This window comes from Diabrotica undecimpunctata, chromosome 4, assembly GCF_040954645.1.
Source record: "Diabrotica undecimpunctata isolate CICGRU chromosome 4, icDiaUnde3, whole genome shotgun sequence".
In the NCBI taxonomy this organism is placed as follows: Eukaryota; Metazoa; Arthropoda; class Insecta; order Coleoptera; family Chrysomelidae; genus Diabrotica; species Diabrotica undecimpunctata.
The window spans coordinates 89,336,935-89,362,725 of NC_092806.1; the positions used below are offsets into that span (position 1 = coordinate 89,336,935).

General features: G+C 33.5%; 1 protein-coding gene across 3 annotated transcripts in view; it reads right to left on the bottom strand.

The window, feature by feature from the left end:
- The window catches only part of ocm (over compensating males), a 302,029-nt gene that overhangs the window by 66,374 nt on the left and 209,864 nt on the right, over positions 1-25,791 (bottom strand). The window lies entirely within an intron of this gene.

A 25,791-nucleotide genomic window follows, 5' to 3' on the forward strand; every position in this document is an offset into this window, starting at 1 on the left:
ACAGAATTATATACCCTAAAAAGATCGCTACCCATTTGCTTAAAGACAAAATTTACTACCAATATGTACTGCCAGTAATTGCACTCCTTTCACATATTCAACCAGTAGTCTTACTTAATTTCTACTACAGTTTAGTCTCTGGACTACCGTGAAACCAATTTAAATTTTGAGCAGTAATGAAGAATTTTGGTGTCGAATTAGATTGTCGAAATAAAAAACGCTAATCAAATTTCTAACTTTCTAAGAAAAGTTAATCCCTGCCTGCTATTTCTATTTTTGACATATTTTTTTCCATTTGTTGACATTAACGATGTTAATATACTACGAGTATATTACATCCTTGTCGACATTAATTTCGATTTCAAAATAAGAAAAGGCTTCCTTGTGTTACGTTCCAAATTTAAAGTAGAAAGTCCCACCTCTATTTTATGAAAATTTAAATAATTCTAGACGTATAAGAGCGGTTGCCTATAATATATTATAAGCAAGGTGGCGAAAATAAAATTAATAGTTTTCAAATAGGGATAATGTCTGGCAAATTGTGCTGAAGTTAAGGGAAAACGTCATCTCTTTGTGAAGAAACTAATTAGATCGTTCTTTCTAGAGTCATCTTGGAAGAATTGGGATCATAAAATTTAAATGTTCGAATCTCGGTATTATTCGTTGACCTCCGTGTGTCAAGTTGTCAAGTGTTCGGAAAGACGAGGGAAAGGGAGTGATTCTAGGTTTGACCGTGGTACTGAAAAGTTCGGGCTAGATTAAAAACGGCATTTTGTTTTTTTTTGCTGCTGTTCCAAGTGGGATCTGGACTAGTACGAACCGTGTGGATATTCAAGGGGATTTGCTGCCTTCGTGGAAGGGTTTTTTTGGGAATATCCACAATTTCGCTAAAAAAGCGGATCTACAGTACAAGTGAATACCGGAGTCGCATTTATATCAAGAAATTAGCCTTAATCACGAGTCCAAATAGCCGACTACGTTTCGGTCCAATTTGGGATATTTCAAACCCCTAATCTGGCTAAGAAGGGTGAGTGTTAGAACATTTCGTTTTTAATTAATTAAAAAGTTGCAAAAAGAAAGAAAGGAAGACCCCGAAGGTCATTCAGAGATGAAATCGACGAGGCTATGGAGAAAAGAACCCTGCGAGATGGAGACTGGAATGACAGGGAAAATTGGAGAAAACGGTTGAGTGAAGGAAGACAGTGAAAACTGTGGAAATCCTTAGTAGTAGTAGTAAAAAGTTGCAGTTATTTTTTTATCCCATCTCTAAAAAGCTATTCATACTTTCATTAAGTCATCAAGTTGTCATATTACATTCCAGTTCAAAGACAAGTTTTTTTGTATTGCTCCATTATCGCCAAAAGGCAGATGAACAAAGTGTTAAAATCAGTATATTTATTTCCAAATAATTATTTTAGACACATATGGTAATTAGTGTTTTCTTGCTTCAGGATTCTTCTTCTTCGTCTTTTTCTGTCTGGCTGTAATTTTCAACTTTTAAACATTGTCACACAAGTCTATGTACATCGGCAATAGTATTTTTTTAGTTTCTCCGAATTCGCAGTGGATTTTGCGAATGTTATTATTGTTATTATTTTTGGATTGAAGACACACTAAACTTTAACTAGGATCCCACTCGGTGAAGTATATGAATGTGATTGAAAATTCAAGGTATGGATCGATAATTAATTTTCGACGGAAGATTTAAGCGCCGTCTAATTTGTTTACGGAATACAATAGTTTTTTTTTAAAGATTATTTGCGGTTTGTTTTTATTTTAATATTTACAAATACTTGACAGTTTTTAAAGATTATTTGCGGTTTATTTTATTAACTAAATATTTACACATACCTACTATAATTTTGTAAACTGCGTCTAAGGGGGGGTTAAATATTTGAGATTTATTTTTTTATATTATTTTCTGCGCACGCACTTGAGCTCTCGTGGTGTCCTATTTAGGTTAATTATTTTTTTTTGGTTGGTATTGAACCACACACCCCTTAGCGTCCGGTAATTTTGATACGTCTTACCTTTTATTTTGTACAGTTAAATAGAAATAACTTATGAACTTTTGTTAGGCAAGTAGAAGGCGCATTTTTATATTCTTTTTATTAAGCCTATGGTAAAGTTTAATAATATTTAACTGTTTTAAATAATTTTTATAATAATATGTATTTGTTTTCAACTATCTTGGAAATCTATTTATTAAAATTGACTAAATCCTAATCTCAGACAATTTCATTTATTTTTTTTATTGATTTAGGTTGTATACTGTACTTAATATTTTAGTAGTAAACCTATTGGTAAGTTGGTGGTTTATTGAATAGTAACGTAGGAAAGGCTGTGGGCCAATTTACCTGGCGCCCCTGATATCACTTCAGATTTTTTTTTGTTTTGTGGACCGCTCGACCATCTCCAGTGTATTGTCTAGCCGCGAGCCATTCACAGACTGTCACCGTATAGTACTTTTCTTTCCGGGTGTACGTCTGATTTATATGTAGTACATTTTGTAATTTTTTTTATATAGATTCGGTTTTGTACGCCACATATTTTGTACGCCACCCCCCTTTCCCAGAGGATTCGGGAAAAACTAGAAGAAGAAAATTTTCCCTCGCGCTAGCGACACACTACCTAACCTCCGAGCGAAGTCCACAACACAATCATCATCCACACCGTCCTCACCACGCGCAAGTACTTGGACAACGAAAGACATACCAATCTTAAACCACATGCACAACGCAACAACTTACTTACAACACTTACGCCACTTCCACACAAGAGTCATCTCTCATCGTATGAGATCAAGTAGAATAGTTTCAAATTCCAACGTGAATCTGACAACACTGATTAGGTCGGTTACTGGATGTTGCCCTTATTCGCGACCTCCCAGCTCTGGGGCATCGCTAGTACTTCACTATACCTCGCGTACCATGAGTCCATAAGAAACTCTCCACCATTCAACTCTCACTGATACTGCGAGAAACATCTACCGAAACAGTAGTCTAATCCGATTAATTGTTCATTAAAATAAAAATGAAGTAGGTCTTCCAGAATTTAGGTGCGTATAAACGAAATTCCCAATTAAATAGAATGGCTTACTAACATCAAATCAAATCCCAACGCCATATCATCGAAGACAACATATTTCTGACCAAACGTAAGTGGTGTCTAATGTCTATGGTGGAAAGATAATGCGCGTTCTTCAATTTATTTAAAATATTAGAGATGTACGGTAATGGGTAGCCATCCCTCTCTGTTACGGTATTAAGCTTTCGATAGTCTACGCAGAACCTCCATTTTGGTTCTTCACCTTCTGGAACATTTTTCTTCACCAAGAGAATCGGGGACGACCAAGCACTATTCGATCGTTCCACTACTCCTTTCGCCAACATATCTTCTAGCTCTTTATCAATATGGCTTTGGATTACTGGGGATACAGGGTAGTAACAGTCTTTTATGGGTGCAGATTTACAAACAACCACATGCTCAGTGACATCATTACAACCAAGAGAAGTGCCCATTAGTTCACGACTTCTATTAATAACTTCATCCAATTGCAACTCCTCTGCATCGGTCAAAATAGTTTGACCTCGGAGATGATCCACTGAACCTACCATTGCTGGAGCGTCCGAAAAATACCATTCGTTATGCCTCAAATCTGGAACGATACCCATAACTCGCCAAAAATCAGATCCTAAAATCAGAATGTGCGGTACGTCCAAAATAACTAATACTGGCAAGACACGCAAGCGATCCCTAACCATGAAAGGTACTAAACATTCCCCCAATTCACACATCTGACCATTCGCCACTCTACAAAGGATCCAACTCTAAACCCAGTTTTGTAAAAAATTACAACCAGTTCTTCCTACAATGGTCTTTGAAGCACCAGAATCCAATAATCCCAAAATTTCCTTTCCCAAGACTCTAACTCTCAAATATGGACGCTCATCTCCTTCGGAATGATGTAAAATAAAGTCTAAAATAGGACGTAGATTGGTCGAGTCAACGTCGGCAACACCTCTTCGACCAGTTAGGTGCGCTTCCTTCCGTATCCGAGTTACACGAAGGACAAGTTCTGACTGTAAAACCTTCTTTCCTACACTTAAAATAGTGAACAGCCTCCTTCTTCATTAGACACTCTACTGCCTTATGACCTGGCTGATTACAACGATAACAGACTAAAGTCCTAAACTTTCCTCTAGCGGACTCCGATTCTGATGAAGCAACAGGACCCTCACAAACACTACTACAACTTTCAGCATCCACACTGATATAAGCTAGGTCCTTTTCCAAAGTATTCATTTTCCTACTATTCGGTTCAACATAGCTCCTAATACAATCACGTCATTCCTCCATACTGCGACATAGAACACGAAGTTCCTCCAAGGTAGCTGGCAAAGGATCACGTAATCTATCTTGATAGAACGGATGCAAATTCCTAATAACTATTGACAATTTAACTTCCTCTGGAACATGATAACGCAAGCGATTAAAGTAACTATTCATTATTGCCAAGTAAACTCCAATAGTCTCAGACGAATGCTGAGTTCTCCTCCGAAGCTCTTCAAAAAGCGCTTCCCTATGGTGAGCTGACAGGTACTCCCTACGGAACTCTTCAACTAATTCAGCCCAACTCCCTACACGTAGACGAACATCTTTATAAAACTAATAGGCTTTATCCGAAAATAAATCTATACCTGATTCCAAAAGTATACTATCTGGTACATGACGAGCGAGACTCAATTCATTCACCATCTCAAAAAATGCAGAAATAGACATACCCCTAGCAGAACCTGAAAACTTGTCTATTCCCCATTTATGAGGAAGTATCATCCCAGAAGAAAAACTAGAGACAGACCCTGAAAGAACATTATTACCAGCTTGTGACATCGCTCCAGGAGAAGAAGCATGAGCTTGTCCTACCCCTGCCTGAAAAGACTGATTTAAAACCGAAATCACATCGAGCGCTACTGGTACCGAACCAGATCCGATTGGATGCTGCTTATCATGTAAATCCTGTGACAACTTCAAAATCTCAGCAAGAAAGTCTGACTTAACAGCCTGGGCTGCGTCTGCATCATCACCTGTTGGCAATACCATAAGATCGATCCTCCCCAAGACATGGTTAATCTGTGTCCGCAATCTCAAGGACTCAGCATAAGTAGGAGTTCCGGCGAACTTTCCAACAGCCGTAGTCAGCTCCGCAAGTTTAGTCTCGATTGCAGTTTTATCCTGTGCAAAGGTGAATGGGTGTGCAGGATATCTAAAGCATTCATTTGCTGCCTCACGACTAAGTGCATCAGACAGACTAGACCTCATAGACTTAACAGTGCCAGTAGACACTCCACGAATTTTGAGTTCATATTCCAGTTCCTCAAGTAGTTGGATACAAGTTTTCGCACCATCTTGCCAAAGTTCATAATTCAAAAAAAAAATGTATCAACCAAAAGGAGCAAATATTCAAACAAAATCAAGATATCAGTAAAAATATTAACACACAGTTACAGTTTACTTTATTAATGGGAGCAAAATAAAAAAAATAGTCGCTTTAGTCAATCTATAAAATTTCACAAAAGATTTTCAAAATTTCATTGTTCCAGAACAAATTACAAGTCAGAGTATAATCTCAAAAAAGATTTTATATTCCCTAACATAAGTAAGTTAAACCACAATGTAGAACTTCGAAGTCCAACTTCTCAAAAAAATAAATTTGAACTCCAACTGAAATATTTCAAAGTCCGAATATATCCAAAATTCTTCTAAGTTCCACAATACCACTTCAAAGTATTTTCTTTTAAGTTCCGTTTTTGGCTTCTTTCAAATTCACGTCACACAAAAAAAAACTAGTAAGCACTTCTTGGCATACACTTCCACCAAAGACGAAATTCTAAGACTACTACTCAGCGCAAAACCAGTGGTAAAGTAAATAAAAGTTTATAAAATATGTCAAAATATCAGCTGAATCTCCAGACAAAAAATAACAAATGAACTCAGCCTAACAATAAAGAAAGTCGGCTATAATTAAAGTCAATAAATAAAGTCCACACACGTTAGCTTAACTAATTAAAAGGAATCTACACATGGGGTTGACAAAAAAAGGTTAATTAATTAAGGGCCCCGTCACGTTGGGTGCCAAAATATGTGGCGTACAAAACCGAATCTATATAAAAAAAGTTACAAAATGTACCACATATAAATCAGATGTACAGCCGGAAAGAAAAGTACTATACGTTGACAGTCTGGGAATGGCTCGCGGCTAGACAAAACAGTGGAGATGGTCGTGCGGTCCACAAAACCAAAAAAAAATCCGCAGTTATATCAGGAGCGCCAGGTAAATTGGCCCACAGCCTTCCCTACGTTACTATTCAATAAACCACCAACTTACCAATGTTTACTACTAAACTGTTACAATAGTTTACTACTAAAATATTAAGTACAGTATACAACCTGAATAAATAAAAAAATAAATGAAATTGTCTGAGATTAGGATTTAGTCAATTTTAATAAATAGATTCCTAAGATAGTTGAAAACAAATACATATTACAATATTATTTTTTTATTAACCATAGGCTTAATAAAAAGAATATAAAAATACGGCTTCTACTTGCCTAACAAAAATTCATAAGTTATTTCTATTTAACTGTCCAAATAAAAGGTAAGACGTATCAAAATTACCGGACGCTAAGGGGTGTGTGGTTCAATACCAACCAAAAAAAAAAATAATTAACCTAAATGGACACCACAAGAGCTCAAGTGCGTGCGCAGAAAATAATTAAAAAAAAATAAATCTCAGTATTTGTAAATATTAAAATAAAAACAAACCGCAAATAATCTTTAAAAAAAAACTATTGTATTCCGTAAACAAATTAGACGGCGCTTAAATCTTCCGTCGAAAATTAATTATCGATCCATACCTCGAATTTTCAATCACATTCACATACTTCACCGCGTGGGATCCTAGTTAAAGTTTAGTGAGTCTTCAATCCAAAAATACCATTCGCAAAATCCACTGCGACTTCGGAGGAACTCCAAAAATACTATTGCCGATGTACATAGATTGTGTGACAATGTTGAACAGTTGAAAATTACAGCCAGACAGAAAAAGACGAAGAAGAAGAATCCTGAAGCAAGAAAACACTAATTACCATATGTGTCTAAAATAATTATTTGGAAATAAATATATCTGCCTTTTGGCGATAATGGAGCAATACAAAAAAACTTGTCTTTGAACTGGAATGTAATATGACCACTTATGAAAATATGAATAGCTTTTTAGAGATGAGATAAAACAATAACTACAACTTTTTAATTAATTAAAAACGAAATGTTCTAACACTCACCCTTCTTAGTAAGATTAGGGGTTTGAAATATCCCAAATTGGACCGAAACGTAGTCGGCTACTTGGACTCGTGATTAAGGCTAATTTCTTGATCTAAATGCGACTCCGGTATTCACAGGTACTGTAGATCCGCTTTTTTTTAGCGAAATTGTGGATATTCCCAAAAAAAACCTTCAACGAAGGCAGCAAATCCCCTTGAATATTCACACGGTTAATATATAATGACGAAATAATAAAATTATTTCTTGAATTTTAATCACCGAGTTACGCCAAATATAGGCAACTTATAGTAAGCTTTAATAATTACTTTGAATATAATTGAAAAAAAAATGAATATAATGAAAATTCTGAGACTAGTTGTTGATATTTTAGTGATAGGACCTATTGTTACAAAAATCTTTATTTTGATTGGTTGTTAGAGCCCATTGTTTATAAGCCCTTTTAAATTTCGTCATATACATTTACATATAAACTTAAAAATAGTTGTATATTTATCTCTATTCTTTCTTTTTACTAAACTTCTCAAGAAGTATTATACTTACATAAATATATACATATATATTTATGAATATATATTAATCTGCCATATTAATGACTGCAACCTCAAAATAAAACTTTATCTATATATATATATATATATATATATATATATATATATATATATATATATATATATATATAAAGTTTTATTTTGAGGTGGTTGCAGTCATTAATATGGCAGAATAAGTAAAACTCTTTGATGTTTTATCTAGCTTTCGAAACTAGCTATAAAACAAGCACAAAACACAACATGAGGTTAATCCATTAAATTTTAGAATTCACAAAACATTAAACTAACTTATTTAAAGTATATATTATGTAATTACATTACTTTATAATATATATATATATATATATATATATATATATATATATATATATATATATATATATATATATATATATATATATTGATATGATTGGTGTTTATAGAAATTAATTTATAAGTTACACATTAGATAATATTAGATATTAAATTTGGTTATTTTAATAAGTTATATACTAGAGAATTTTATAAAAATATATTTATGTGAGGGCATTTTTAAGAAATTAGCATATAATAATTGTCAAAAGTTGTATTTTAGTAATTATAATGTGGTAGATATATTTAAGTGAGCCATGTGACTAGGCAACCAACTATACATGTGAGTGACAGACAGATATACATACTCTCCAAGTGACATTTTAAATAATTAGGAATATAAAGTGGGGTTATAATAATAATGTTAGTTTAAAATGTTTAATTTATATATAAACTCGGTTCGCTATTCCCAGTCCTAACTGTCTAGTGAATTTAGTAATTATTTTTTTTGCGAAGTTAGTTACTTTTTGACAGACTAAAAGTGGCTGGAAATTACTATACAACCAAGCACACGTACTCATAGCCAATATTAATAGTAAACAAACTAAATAGTAAATAAAATAGAACTTTGCGAATTACTGACAATAAATATTTATTTATCTGCACCATATAATAAATATTTATGTTAAATTATAACAACTAAAATATATTTTTTAAAATATATACTTCCTAAAATTTGATGTGTTTAGTATACACTTCCACTATTTAGAATAATTCTTCTTTTTTTAAACAAAGTAGTATGCAATGGTAGGATACTTTAGCTATTAATACTGAGAAGTAGGAATTGTTGTGTTGTAGGTTTCCGACAATGAATCTGTCAAAATATGCCCGAGTTAAGCGAATGGAGTTTAGTTACTGATTTAAGTGTTTATTCTGATCTGAAAAGCCTAAATGTCAACAAAATTATCAATAGAAAACTAACGAATTCTCCAGAATGCAGAATTTGACCTTTGTTTACGGTCGAACATTCGGGAATAATGGTTATGTCTGTGGATCGAACATATACTGTTTCCAGAAAATTCAGACATGTGTTTAATGGAATAAATCGAACATGATTTCTTACCAGATGGTTCTGGAAGATTGAAAAGATATAAATACCCGTGATTTGGATTCAAGATGGCAGTTTAGTAAGAAAGTCCATTCAGTTAGTCAATCAGTTATGAGTTACAGTTACTATGATGGCCAGTTTTAGTATGAAAATTAGTTAGAGGCAGTCAATCAGTTACAATTGTTCAATATAGTGAGTTAAATCAAGATTAAGAAACAGTATAAAGAAAATATTATTGAAGATTAAAAATAATGTTATGTATAAATGATGATAATGGAAGAAGTATTAATTGAATATTAAAATTAAATAATATTTTTGGTGATTGGATATTAATATATTGAAAAGAAGAATAAAAATAAATGCTGTTTGCTGCTTTGCTTGGTGGTTTATAAATGCTGTGAAGAAAAATATCTTAAATTGGTGGAAGCTAATAATTGGAAAAAGTAATTTCACAAAAACAAGAATAACCGAAGCTGAGAAGAAGACATTTGAGTGGTAATTATAATCTATATAGTGGAAAACAGTTCATTTAGGCATTCAGTGACAGAAAGGTACAAAATTTAGTTAATATAATTTAGTTAGTGTCATAACAATTTCAATTTTGAAGATAGTTTGTTTAAATTTTACATTGTCTATAGAATTTAATTAGTTCATAAGAATTTATTCTATTTAAAATTTATTATAACTATTTAAAGATAGTTTATTTTAAATTTACATTGGCTAGGTTAGATATATATGTGTGTTTCATAATAGATATAATAAAGATAATTTAAAAAAGTACTTACAAACTAATTCTTTGAGAACCGCGATAAAAACCCTATATATTATATTATTAAAAATACTCATTGCTCATCATTAACAAACAATACATCATAACAATATATATATATATATATATATATATATATATATATATATATATATATATATATATATATATATACATATATATACATATAAGAAATACTGGATATTAGTGACTAGTAATCTAGTATCGTACTAGTACTAGTAATCGTATAGTTATCAAACAGTTATTTGCAAAGATTATTGATACAAAAGGGTTAATAATGCAACCTTTACCCAGCTCAGAGAATTTCACACAACCGTCTCCAATGCATATAAATCTCTTCTAAACCTTAATTTATCGCACAAGAAGTTGTTAAATTTAGTTTTTATACATCTTATCAGACAGAAATTAGACAATGCTACACTTCGGCAGTTAGAATTTTCTCAAGAACATGAACTTGAGCAATCAGATGTTTCCCAATTTATGAGTGCGATAGAAAATCGAGTCCGCCATTTAGAAATGCTTTCTATCACCACAGATAAGTCTAAACCCTCCGGTAACAAAGATGTACGATTTTCATGTCATACCCATACTGATGATAAACAAAATTTGGCATCGTCTCGTTCTAGTTCCTTTAATAAGTCATGTGCATACTGTAAAAACAAGTCTCATTCTATTTATGTTTGTAAAGATTTTAAGTCCCAAAATGTTGCCTCTAGACGTGAATTTGTCAAGCAGCACTCGTTATGTTTTAATTGTTTAGGCAATAAACATTTGATTACAGAATTTCCTAGTACTAAAACGTGTTTTCACTGTAACCAACGTCATAATTCTCTGCTACATATGGAGATCAGGACGTCACACTCCTCTGGTTACTCTCTACTGTCAAGGTCTCTCAATGGTAACTGTTCTGTCCCTCAGAATTCTAATACTCACAGTTTTGTAGACAACCACCCGTCTACTTCTCGCTCACTTCCAGAAGTTGTAGATAATGTTTCACACAGCACCAATGCAGTTACAATCTCAAATGTTGTTTCAACTACTAACAACTCTGTAGTATTACTGAGTACAGTTGAAGTATATCTCTTTGACAAATCTGGCAAACGAATTTATGTCAAAGCTCTTTTAGACAATGCCAGCCAGCTATCCCTTGTAACTAGTGACCTAGTACATCAGTTAGAGATCACCACCAGAGACCATTAAAATTAACGGGGTTAACTCTGGCACGTCCACTTCCACCAAAGTTTCTCATTTGCAGATTTATTCTGCAGCTACTGATCACAAGTTAAATGCTAGTTGCTTTGTAATTCCAAGTATTACTGGATATTTACCTCAGGTCAAAATAAACGCAAGGCAAATTCATATTCCTAGTTCCATTACATTAGTGGATTCTCGTTATGGAATTCCCAGCCCAGTTCATTTATTGATCGGCGCTGATTTGTATTCTGATATTCTTTTAAATAATACAGTCTCTCTTGGCCCAAAGCTACCAATGTTACAGGAAACTTTTTGGTTACATAATCTTCGGTAGGGTCCCAAGTTCAGCGATTAGTAAAGGATATCATCACTCCACATATCTTAATAATTTGGTCACATGCCATATCAATATTGTTTCTGACACCCCCCTCTCGTCTGATGAAGTGTTACATGGATTAGTGGAAAAATTCTGGGAATCTGATCAACTTCCACAGATTCAGGATTCTGTAGATACAGACCACCCCGCAGAAACTCAGTTTTTAAAGACTGTACAAATTCTTCCCTCAGGTCGATACAAAGTCTCTTTGAATTTAAATCGTCCTATTAGTGATATTAAATTATCAGGCTCTTTACCGGCAGCTAAGGCTCGCTTTCTTCAATTAGAGAGGAAACTACACTCTGATCCACAACTCTTTGATAGTTATCGCAAGATTATTTAGCTAATGACCAGATTAAAAAAGTACCTTTAAAGCCCCTAACCTCAGAAAATAGGCTAAATTATTATTTACCCCACTTTCCAGTCAGAAAAAATGACTCTAGTACAAATGTACGGCTAGTATTTGATCCAAATAATAAAACTCCTTTAGGTTGTCTTAATGATCAACTGGATAAAGGGTTTTTAACCCAACCTCTTCTTATTGATATTCTTTTAAGATTTCGCACATTCACTCAAGTTTTAATAGCAGATATCCAATATATGTATATGCAAATATGCGTAGACAGTTCCGAGTTACATCTACTCAATTTTCTCTGGCGTGACTCGCCAGAAATGCCATTCAATGCATTTCAACTTACTAGAGTTCCTTTTGGCTTATGCTCATCTCCATTTCTCGCCACTAGGGTTCTGAAACACATTGCGGACAATAATAAGGATAATTTTCCTTTAGCCTGTGAGGCTCTCCTGTATTCTAGTTATGTAGATGATATTTTAGGTGGATGTGACTCTTTAGAAGAATTAGAACTCTTGTTCTCTCAACTTGTTAGGTAAGCACGGTTTTAATCTCCATAAAGTTTCCTCTAACAACGAAGAGTTTTTGAGAAGACATGGCCTCAAAAATTCGACGCCCTTAACCCATAACTTAGGTGATTCTTCTTCTAAAATCCTCGGGGTTAAATGGAATCAACAATCAGATACATTTTCATTTTCACCACCAAATTTTGATTTAGGCCAGTCAATCACTAAGAGAAAGGTACTTAGTATTCTGATGTCTACTTTCGATCCAATGAATTTAGCCAGTTATATAACTGCCTCTTCCAAAATTCTCTTGCAACGTTTATGGCAGGCTAAACTTAGTTGGGATGCACCAATCTTCGATCCAGAATGGTTAAAGGATTGGAAAATTTTACTTGATGGTTTTCAATCCATTCCCCTTTTAAAATTCCCCAGATGTTTAGTATTGGATAAACGAATTATAGATGTTCAACTTCACACCTTCTGTGATAGCTCCCTTAAGATATTTGCAACATGTACTTATCTGCTCGTAGTGTACGAGGATTACTCTGTCTCCTCTCGTTTAGTATCTTCCAAATCTCGAATAGCTTCTGCTAAGCAAAATCTTACGATACTCGCTTAGAGTTGAATGCTGTGTTGATCGGAGTTATTTTAACTCAATCAGTTTCGAATGTATTGAGGAGGAATTGGCCGATTGCACAAACTCATATTTATAGCGACTCGTTAGTAGCTCTTATTTGGATTTTGAATAAAAGGCTTTCATTGAATCCTTATGTTCATAATCGTGTGCAGAAGATTATTGCCCTAAGTAAGGATTACTCTTTTCATCACATTCCGTCTCAACTAAACGTAGCAGATATTCCGACTCGTCCCAGGGATATTACACGCAATTCCACACTCTCAATATTATGGTTGTCAGGCCCAGAGTTTCTTATTAAGCACCCTCTTGATTTTTCTCAGTTTAAGATTATTCTTATCGCGCAAAACTTACCCGAGATTCGGTCAACACAAATTACGTTAACCACGGCCTCCCCTGAAATACAAGTGAATGAAACCTTAGAATTAATTTTCTTTAAGTTGTCGACTTACTCCCGCATGCAAAGAGTATTGGCCTATGTTTCTAGATTTATCAAAAATCTGAAGAATAAAAGCTCTAATCTCCCATTGTTCTCATCTTCCCTACAGAATGAAGAAATTGAAGCGGCAACTTTAAGCATTGTATGATACCTTCAATTACGATCATTTCACAGGGAACTATCAGAATTAAAAAGTGGAAAACCTCTCTCGAACAGATCGCTTAGGCAACTAAATGTTTTTTATGGTCAGAAGTGTTTGACACTACGTGTTGGAGGTAGACTTTCCAACGCTCTTCATCTCTCTTACAATGAGAAACATCCCATGATTCTTCCTAGTAAGAATCGAATTGTATCTTTGATGATGTATTAAATCCACGTCTCCCTACTCCACAGTGGCCCACAAGTGTGTCTGTCTCATTTCAGAATGAAATTTTGGCCTTTGTCGGGTTTAACTCAAATAAAACAAGAAATTCACAACTGCGTGGTAGGCCACAGGTTTAAAGCAAAACCAGTCACCCAGTTTATGTCTGATCATCACTATAACCGTGTTTCAGGCACAAGACCCTTTCAATTTGTATCAGTGGACTATGCTGGACATTTTACGTTGAAATCATCTCACCTCCGTAGATCTCCTTCCTATAAAGCGTATTTTCATTTGCACCACCACTAAGTGTTGCCATTTTGAGCTCGTAACCGGTCCCACTAGTCAGGGCTATATTTTGGCACTAAAAAAAATGATAGCACGAAGGTCAGCCCCATCATGTATCTGGTCTGATAATGCGACTAATTTTTATGGGGCAAAAAACGAGCTCCATGAACTCTATAAATTTTTTATGAATGAAGACCACACAACATCCATTAAAGACTTCGCAGCTTAGAACTAAATCACTTTTAAGTTCGCTACCCCTCTTAATCCTGCAAGTGTAGGAATACATGAAAGAGGCATTCAGTCAGCTAAGTTTCATATCCGTCGTGTGATCGGAAACGCAGTGCTCACTTACGAATCCTTCAATACAGTACTATGCCAAATTGAGGCGATTCTTAACTCTAGACCACCATTTAGAATCTCAGAATGCCCAGAAGACCTTTCCTTTCTTTGCCCTGCCCATTTTCTGGTAGACCAATCTCTATTAGCCCCACCGGAGCCTACTAATATTTTAGAGATCCCAGAAAACAAACTGTCCCTCTATCAGAAATTGTCGCAAATGCAATTATTGTTCTGGAAGAAATGGAGTGTCTCATACCTCCAAACCCTACAATCTCGATCCAAGTGGTATACTGTTACTCAAAGTCCCGTACAAGTCGATGAAATAGTACTCATAATAGACGCCCATCTACCCCCGCTAAAGTGGGAGCTGGCAAGAGTCTTAGAGCTGATACCAAGCAATGATGGCCTGGTTCGAACTCTACGACTTCGGACAAAAAACACAACTTGTTTTAGATCCATCAGGCAAGTAAGTAAACTTCCTAGCCCCACCTAATATAATTTGTATTCTTCTCTTTTCCAGTTTCATATGGTTAGCCTTTGTCCCCCTGGCGGGGAGTATGTTCGAATAAATCCATTCGAACATATAAAACTATTTATTAATATTTTTAATTTAGTATTTAACTCCACTTTTGACAAAGGTGCACTCACTCTAAAAAAATGATATAAATTTTGGTTAAACGATTGTAAAAACGCCTGTCAAAAATATTTGTCAATAGTTTTTAGTAGATAGTTTTTTTTTGGTGCGTTTTAAAAAGAAGACTCCCCGAAAAATCAGGCACCCCGCCTACCCTCGGAGTGAATTTAGGAAGCCCTAAAAAACCTCATCAAGGATTTACTTCTGAAGAAGCCCTAAAAACCTCATCAAGGATTTACTCCTGAAGAAGCCCAAAAAAAAACCTCATCAAGGATTTACTCCTGAAGAAGCCCTAAAAAAACCTCATCAAGGATTTACTCCTGAAGAAGCCCTAAAAAAACCTCATCAAGGATTTACTGATAAATATCGACTTGGATAGACAATAGCGCACATGCAACTTTTTTTGAAAGACTAGTAAGTAGTATTTAGTAGTAGGAATTTTGTTTAGTTCTTTATGTATTTTTACTGATTTTATTTATGCTATTTATTTTTTCTCTATAATAAATTGTTTTTTTGTACCTATGGATAGCTTTTGAACCATTCTTATATTACAGCTAAGAGCTCTCATATTTTGTATCCAGCAATCTATGCTATATACTCTCTCTCATTTTAAGGACATTCTTCATGTTTGTCCTGTTTATTGTTTACTGTTTATTGTGTAGATACTAATTTTATCTACAGTGACTGTCGATATAAATCAACAACATAGTTTATTAGGGCTGCAGTCAGAAAGTTTGGCCGGGATGTTACAGAAACACTCTTTTGACTTTTGGTCTAGCTTTCGAAATTGTTTTATTCCTTTTTCAAGACACTGTAAATATTTACAATGTATCACAAATTGTCAGTGCAACTTACTAGTCGTTGAGATTATTTATATAAAGCTATGACACTCAACATTAATAACACACATATAAAATATAACATATAAAATAATGAACAAAATACATTTTAATTTTTTTAATGGCTTTAGGGTAAATACCCACACAGCCAGACACAACTTTTTAAAAACGGATACAATACAAGGATTACACGGGATTACACTCTTTTCGCCCAGGGGCCTATCAGGGCATTTTTATAAACGATAAAAGGTAGGCCTCAGACAGATAGGTAAACATCTAGTGGGAGTGTCGATAATCGCTTACCCATTTCCACGACGAGACGACGAGGTGGGATTCGGAGCGGCTATTTAAGGCGAGCGATTGGCGGAATTAGACAAGTCTTGTGGCTAACGCTCTAGGCTCCCTGGTGTATTGAATCTGCGAGCCGACCCGGACAGAGAGACTTCCGTAGTGAGGATTATACTCTGTCCTCAACCAAGCAGAACCCGTGTGTATCGTGCATTGAACATTACCGTCAACTCTGACTTGAAGTATAGCGTGGATCTGCACAACCGAATATTTCGATAGCGAGTGCGTTTGGCGTTTCCGCTGGATTGAGGCGGAAGCGAGTATAAGTCTGCGTGCGATTGAATTCGCGTATTCCATTTTGTTTGTTAGTAATAATAATTTTTCTTTTACAGGCGTCCGCCGGGGAATTCACTATCGCGAGATCCAGCCCCGGGGACACAGAATACATTTTATTTTTATTTTTGTATATACGTGGAAATTAATAGATTTATTTTTATTTCAACCTGTGTTTTACTCAGTCTGTCGCTTCGAAAGAGCTACCTGTTATACATTAAGGAAAGACATCAGGTATCAACAAAGGTGGTTATATGTGTATGTTCGTTGTTCTGACGAAAGACAGCAAACAATTGTAAATTTCTTTTCTGTCTAAAGCAAGAACATGCAGTATATTATATGGGCTTTCAATGTTTAATTTTAAAAGTCTTCTGAAAAGCTCATTAGATTGAGCTCTATATTTTAAACAATCAAAAAAGATGTGATCCAGGTCACCAATTTTATTACAAGCTTCACAAAGATTACTCTCAAGTATTTTTATTTTAAACAAATGTGCTGGATAACACACGTGACCAAACTTCATTCTGCTGATAGTAGTTATACTCTTTCGAATGTAATCGTATTCATTTTACCAAGGTTTTCTCCTTAATTTTGTGTTAAGTCTGGTGTAACGTGTTGGATTCGTAAAGCTGTACTCTTGCCATATATAGGACCATTTCTTCATCATTCTCTGTTTTGCTATGATTATTTGTTCATCTGTGGTTAATTCGTAATTTATTTGTTCCCCCATTACTATGCTTTCTTTTGCAATTTGATCTGCAATTTCATTGTTTGTTACTCCCGCGTGTGCTTTGACCCAGAAGAATTTTATATATTTATTTTGATCTTTTAAATATTATTTTAAAAGTATTGCTTGGATGCTAAAATAATGTCATTGGTTGTGTTTGTGTTTGATTTTAAAATTTTAAGAACGGGAAATGAATCGGAAAAGATTATAGCATTCTAATCCTCTTCCTGATGAACATATTCTAGTGCTTTTAGAATTGCTATCGCCTCAGCTGTGAAAATAGATGTGTTTTTGTTTAACTTATATTTTTTCTGTATACGTTTAGGTATAACGAAAGCGCAACCTGTACCATCGGTGTTTTTTGATCCATCAGTGTATATAGTGACGTAGTTTGGATGTTCCTCTAAAACTTGATTTATGACTATACTATTAAATGATGGTAACTCCGAATAAAGGGTTATATTCACATCACAGGAAACAAAGTGATCAAAGTAGTCTGTCCCTACCTTTGTTTGTGGTTTTAAGGTCACGTTTCTTAATCCATCTGAGTGATTTGTTTTGTATAATATCCAACTTACGTAGATTTGTTTTATTGGCTGTTCCATAAAGTGTACAACCATAATCAATTATTGATCTTATGTAAGCTTTGTAGAAGATTAGAGCTGTTTGAGGTTCTGCACCCCACCAAGTTCGCATAATGGATTTTAAGAAGTTTAGTCCTTTATTGCATTTTGTCTCTATATGAAGTTTCCAGGTTAATTTTCTGTCTAATGTGATTCCTAAGTATTTGACATTGGAATCCACCGGAAATTCTATACCATCTATTGTAATTTTCTGCATCGGTTTCATGTTATGCCTGGTGAAGATTATAACTTTGGATTTTTCTGCTGAGATTTGTAGCCCTAAATCACTTATGGATCTTAAAACGAGTTTCGTGCTTGAATTTAAACGATTGATGCATTCGTCGAGATGTTTGCTACGTGTATAAACAACAAAATCATCGGAATATTGTATAATAGTTGCTTTTGATATGGAGGTGTGTAATTTAGTAGTATATATATATATATATATATATATATATATATATATATATATATATATATATATGAAAGTAAAAGATTGCATTTCATTTTAATCGGAACTCCACCATTGCTCTACAAGTGTTTCGAGTTATTCAACTCATCATCAGGAACACTTGTGGTAGTTCAACTGAAATGAAATGCAGTCTAGTATTTGGTCATTATAACCAAAATAACAGACAGGTACGCTAGCAGCGACATCTATACGAAGTAACAAGAAGTCCAGAGACCTCTCTCTAATTTGCTATCAGAGAGATAGCTCAAGTAATGATGCAAGTACAGATCCTTGTGGCAAACCTAAAATTGCAGTTTGGTATTTTACTGGGCACCCATAATGTCCTCTGAGCCCTACTTGCCTGTTTATATATAATTTGTCGTAGGCACCTTTAACATCTAGAAACATCGTTCCATTATACTCGTTTTCAGTTAAGCCTATTGGTATATCTGTAACTAAGTGTGTCACCGCATCTATGGTGCCAAAACCTTTTTTAAAACCATATTGTGTAGTTGGCAGAGCGCCGGTTGTATTTAACCACCATACCAATCGGTTTTTAATTATTCTTTCGAAAACCTTAACGAGTATACATGGCATAAGTGCGATAGGTATATGAGTCACATAGGTGGGGGTCTTTGTTTGGTTTGTGTATTGGTATTACAATAGCCTTTTTCCATTCTTCTATACTTTCCCCATTGATCCAGATATCATTTAGAATTTTGATTAGAAACATCTTGTCATTGTTTGGTAATTGGAATATCATAGGATATCTAATACCATCATATCCAGGTGATGTATTCTTTCTGTTTTTATGACATAATTTAATTCTGGTAAGCTAATTGGTTGACTAAAAATTTTATGGTTGGTGTTATTTTGTCTTTGTTTTGAGAAAATGTGTGAGGTATCATCCAAAGCATTAGCTGGTGTAATTTTATCTAAAAATTATTCTTGCCATTCATAATTCCCCGATGTATTACCTTTCCCATAGATCCTATTCATTTTTCTGGCCTAGGTCCATATGTTTGTCAATGGTGTAGTTCTATTTAAGTTTAGTTAGGTTAACACAGTTAAGAATTGCGTTCCAATCGGCAGTTGTTGTTCGTATGTCAGATGGGCAGTACAATGAGAAACATGTTAGCGTTATATCACTGTTATTCAATATTTGTATACCACACATTAAAATATTTTCATTAAATTTTTTTTTTAATTGGAATTTCTTTAAAACAAAATACATTTCTGACAAGGATTGCCACACCTGCATAACCATCATTTCTATATTTACTAATAATATTATATCCTTTGAAATTATATTGTTTATCTGGCTTAAACCATGTCTCTGAAATTAAGGCCATGTCAATTATATTTTCATTTAAACATTTAACTAAACTCAGTTTATTAGCTACAGCCGATTGCGCATTCCATTGTAAAATCTTTATTTTATTTTTTAGTTTATTAGCCATTACTTAAATTTGTTGAATTTGTTAATTATAATATCATAAATGTATGCTTTATCTAACTTTTCCAAATCGCTAAAAGAATCAAACTCTTCGAGTACACTTTTAAAAATATTGTAAAAAAAGGTTTATAAATTCATCTGTATTAGGATCAGGATCGGCACTGTGTAAAATATTTGAAGGAAGAGGTCTTTTTGGACCAAATTCAAAAGGAAACATAGCTTCAGGTAAGGGAGATTGGGCTTTTCTTTTTTTTTTTTTTAAATGTGAAGAAGTTTCAGGTTGACTTGGAGGTACTTTTTGGGTATTGGATGAGGATGGTTTATTCAGCATTATTTAGCATACCTAATACTTCAAAACTATTCCTTGTACTAACAGCAGATGGAGTTTTTTAGACTGTCCTATGCTTCTAAGAAAAAAATTTTTCGGCCATAAGTCTTTTAATTTCGTTTTGTTCTTTAAATTTTGGACATTGTTTGGAAATGGATGTATGCTCATAGTTTTTACAGTGTATACAATAACTTCCTTGTGGGTCTCTACAGTTATGATCATCGTTTTTCTCCTGTCCGCAGTTAATACATCTGGTTTTTGTACTGTTACAATTACGAAATATGTGTCCATGTTGCAAGCATTTAAAGCATTGTATAACTCTATGCACATAGGGTTCTGCGGAACATTAACACTTTATATATACATATCTGGGTAAAATGTTTCCTTTAAAAGTAAGTAATACCATTTGTCTGGGGACATATACTTCTTCTACATTGAAATCAATTCCGTTACTGTTATATTGGATATTATATTATCAAAAAGATATTCGTCATTAAAGGCAGTATCTACGTTTCTTATTATGCCTTTTCGTTGAAGCAAATTATTTGGAATATATGCTTTTAGTTGTTCCTCTTTTAAATTTTCATTTTTTACTAAATTGTTTGCATCTTTGGGGCTTTTAACTTGTACTCTTACCCTATTCTTCCGTACTCTGTCAATACTGAGAATATTTTTGATTGCTAATTTTTTATGTAAGTATGACCTACCTTCATAAGATGCAGTTTGCCAATATTTTCTTCATTTGTTTTTTCAATGAATACATATACCTTATCCGTATAGAGATAACCTTTTTGTAGATTAAACAGCTTGCTTGCTTTTTCCTGTTCCTTGTTCTGTAGGCATTCTTCCACTTGGTCCATGTTTTGGGTCCCCCCTTTGTCAGGGGGAGAGTTTTCATCCATTTTTGTAAACTACCACTACATACACACAAACAAAAACAAAAATAAACAATTAAATAAACACAAAAACTGGGTTTATTTGCCCGGAGTGAAATTGGTTTATTATTAATAGTCACAAAAAACTGGTCTTGAATCACTATTTAAGCACCTGTAAATTTACGTGTACTCGTTATGAATGATCGAACAAGACTGTGTAAAATTTAGTTAATGATAGTAAAACTTCGTTTGTGACATCTTTTAATGGTGTGTTTTAACTGATCCATAGAGAACAGAAAGAAAAAACAAAAATAGTATGAATAAAATGTAATTAGATGTTCTTCAAGTTTTATTAATGGAAGTAGTATATTAAACCTGTCTTGTAACTAGAATCTAGAATAAACCTCTAGAATCTAAAATAACGTATGGTTGCCTACCCTATATTCCAGTTCTGAACCTAAGCTAATGAACATTTTCAAAAATGTTAGTGGCTTAAAAATTACAACTAAGAATGTGAAAACGGTATCGAAGTTGTACACAAAGACAAAGGATCCTTTCACAATACAGGAGTCATCGAATGTTGTTTATTTTATACCGTGTGCCAATTGTAAAAACGTGTATATCGGAGAATCATCTCGTAATGTTCACAGTAGAGTGATCTCACATCGCAGCGACATAAAAACTAAAAAATAAATGCATGTGTGCTGACAGAACATGCATTAACGTTAAAACATGAATTTAATTTCGAGGATTCCTGTATTTTGACAAAAGAAAAAAACCTTTCAAGACGTGTTTTCTTGGAAATGTGTTTCATAAAATCCAATACGTCTTGTATAAATAAAAAGTCTGACATAGATAAACTAAGCAACATTTATTGTTATTTACTGACAAAACATCAAAAATAAAATAAAGATTTACTTTTATATACAGGGTGAGTCATGAGGAACTTTACATACTTCTACCATATGTAGAGTCCCTCAGGGAGCATATCATCTGGCCACTAAAAAATCTCAACTCCTTTTCTTTATTAATTAACAGGGTGATTTGTGTAATTGACCATTTATTTCATTTTACTGTAGTGTTTATACGGCTCATTTGATTTTTTTAATTTTTGCATGATACAGTACACTACTATCAAGCATTCGACTGGTATTAGCTAAACTAAAAAATTCCAGGACTGGCTTTGGAAAAATTAATTTAGGGATTCGTATTAAATATTACACCCTGTATAAATTTTTTTTAAAATGCAATAAGTGATTTTCAAACTACATAAATAGCCAATGAAAACGACATATGCGACAATGTTGTCGCACTTTTATTAAATTTTTAGTGAACGATCAAATCTTACCAAAAATAGAACAACCATAATGAAGTATCAAATTATAAGGTATTAATTTAAACAAATGTTATAAATTTCAAACATTTTAACTAAAATGAGTTCCTACAACATAATCTAATACGTAGAAAATTAACATCTTTACTGTCACTTTGTATTATCTCTACGATAGAATCAATTGTTTTTCAATTTTAAATTTTTACTCATAGATCGTATTGGGGCATTATTTTCGATAAATAATAAATTAAATTGATTAAAAAGTCAAACCTCTTGTATGTGTTAGTTTTTGTTGATTGTAAATGATTAAAATTTTATGTCAAATAATAATACATTGCATCAACTGTACTAAATAAAAATAAATCTAAAAAAGTTTAAAATGAAGGTTGGCGTTGACCGTTTGACGTTTCTTGATATTTTATACCCATTGTCATTATTGTCATTATCAATTGTTATTTATGTGTACAAGAATACATATTTCTTCTGTCATATCTACGTTAAGTACATTGTGTTAGTTTTGGTAGAGCTTTTGTTACTTTCGTTCAAAATGCCACATCAGTTACGACCACAGAATATGCAGACATAATATTTGTTTATGGATTCTGTAATGGGAATGGTAGGGCTGCTAGTAGAGAATATCGCAGGAGATTTCCTAATCGTCGAACTCCCAGTCATCCAACATTTGGATCAGTTTTTAATTATTTGCGAGAAAATGGCACTTTTCCTAGTGGAACAACAGAGCGACATGTAGATGAAGCGCAGGAAGATGACATTATGGACGCCGTTACTATGAACCCTACAATAATCACTAGACAAGTAAGTAGAGAACTCAATGTTACTCAATCAAAAGTAAGTAGAGTCTTACAAAAACAATAATCTATACCCATATCACATTCAAATGGTTCAGCGACTACATGCTGGAGATGAGATCGATAGGTTGGAATTTTGTAGATGGATTAACAATAATCGACCAACGCTATACGGGACACTATTTACAGATGAAGCCCAATTTACCAGAGACGGGATAAATAATTCACGAAATTCACATGTGTGGGCAGAAGAAAATCCCCATGCTATTCGAGAACGGCGTTCTCAGTTAAGGTTTTCGGTTAACGTGTGGATTGGCGTCATAAATAACCAATTAGTAGGTCCTCACTTTTTTGATGGTCCTTTAACAGGGCAGGTCTATTTGAACTTTCTACAAAATATTTTGCCGAATTTGCTGGCCAAAGCGAACGTTGCTATCCGAGGGATGTATTTTCAGCATGATGGGGCACCCCCACACTTTTTACTGGCAGTGAGACAACATCTCAATAATGTTTATGGCAACAGGTGGATAGGACGTGCAGGTCCTATTTCGTGGCCTTCAAGATCCCCTGATTTCAATCCCGTTGATTACCATATTTGGGGACGATTGAAGCAACTAGTTTACGCAGTGAATATTAATAACCGACAACAATTAATTGATAGAATTATACATTGTTGTAATACTATTAGAAACGATCCCCAGAGTATCCGTAATTCAATACGTCAATTAACAATTCGGCAACAAAAATGTGTACAGGCTGCAGGGTTCCATTTCGAAAATCTATTTTGAATTATTATTATTTTGTTACCATTATTGTATCTTTTCCAGTTCTAATTTATGGGTTTATCATAACTATGTACATATGTTTAGTTTTTTTTTTTAAATTGTTCTTCGTTATTGTTAGTAGTTACTGTTTTTTGTTGTGCAGTGACTCAGTTTATCATTTCAATTAAAATGTTTGAAATTTATAACATTTGTTTAAATTAATACCTTATAATTTGATACTTCATTATGGTTGTTCTATTTTTGGTAAGATTTGATCGTTCACTAAAAATTTAATAAAAGTGCGACAACATTGTCGCATATGTCGTTTTCATTGGCTATTTATGTAGTTTGAAAATCACTTATTGCATTTTAAAAAAATATATATACAGGGTGTAATATTTAATACGAATCCCTAAATTAATTTTTCCAAAGCCAGTCCTGGAATTTTTTAGTTTAGCTAATACCAGTCGAATGCTTGATAGTAGTGTTCTGTATCATCCAAAAATTAAAAAAAATCAAATAAGCCGTATAAACACTACAGTAAAATGAAATAAATGGTCAATTACACTTTTAGTGGCCACATGATATGCTCCCTGAGGGACTACATATGGTAGAAGTATGTAAAGTTCCTCATGACTCACCCTGTATACACGCCAGAATACACCTGCATGCAAAACATGTTGCAAACCATCAAGACAGGTTTAATATACTACTTCCATTAATAAAACATGAAGAACACCTAATTACATTTTAATTATACTATTTTTGTTTTTTCTTTCTGTTCTCTATGGATCAGTTAAAACACACCATTAAAAGATGTCACAAACGAAGTTTTACTATCATTAACTAAATTTTAAAATGTATTTCGTTTATTATTTTATATGTTATATCTTATATGTGTGTTATTAATGTTGATTGTCATAGCTTTATATAAATAATCTCAACGACTAGTAAGTTGCACTGACAATTTGTGATATATTGTAAATATTTACACATTCTTCTAATTACAGTATCTTGAAAAAGTCCGAAAGCTAGACCAAAAGTCAAGAGTGTTTCTGTAACATCCCGGCCAAACTTTCTGACTGCAGCCCTAATAAACTGTGTTGTTTGTATATATATCGACCAGGAATATTCATATAAGCATTTCACTCTTTAAAAATGAAAATGTCAGATAGGTACCTACAGTTTGCTGATTTGGACGAGATGACAAACATATCCATTCATATGTATGTGGTTAATTTACCAGCGTATTTACCATTTTTATTATTATGGATAAACTTTCTTAAAATCTATTTGATTAATTTCTTTCTTAGACGTATTTTTGTAAAATATTTAAAATTAACCAGGTTAAATTTTGAATGATCTTATTTCGGAGTTATATTGCATTTTATTTCCTGCATATATCACAAAGATATCAAAAAATATATTTTAGATTCTCATTTTGCTTCTAACAACCAATGAAAATAACGATTCTCCTAACAATAGATCGTTTTACTAAACTAGCAACAGCAACCACTAGTCTCAAGAAGTTAATATTCATTTATCATCTTTTTTTCTCAATTCTATTAAAAATAAATATAACTCTAGGTCTATAATAACTCTAAGTTGCTTCCATTTGGCGCTGCTGGGTCAATAAATATTTAAAACAATTTTATGTTAATTAGTTATATTTATAACTTAAAAGAGTTCTAATATATAATACTTCTTAAGAAGTTTAGTATAAAGAAAGAGTAGAGATAAATATACAACCATTTTAAAAT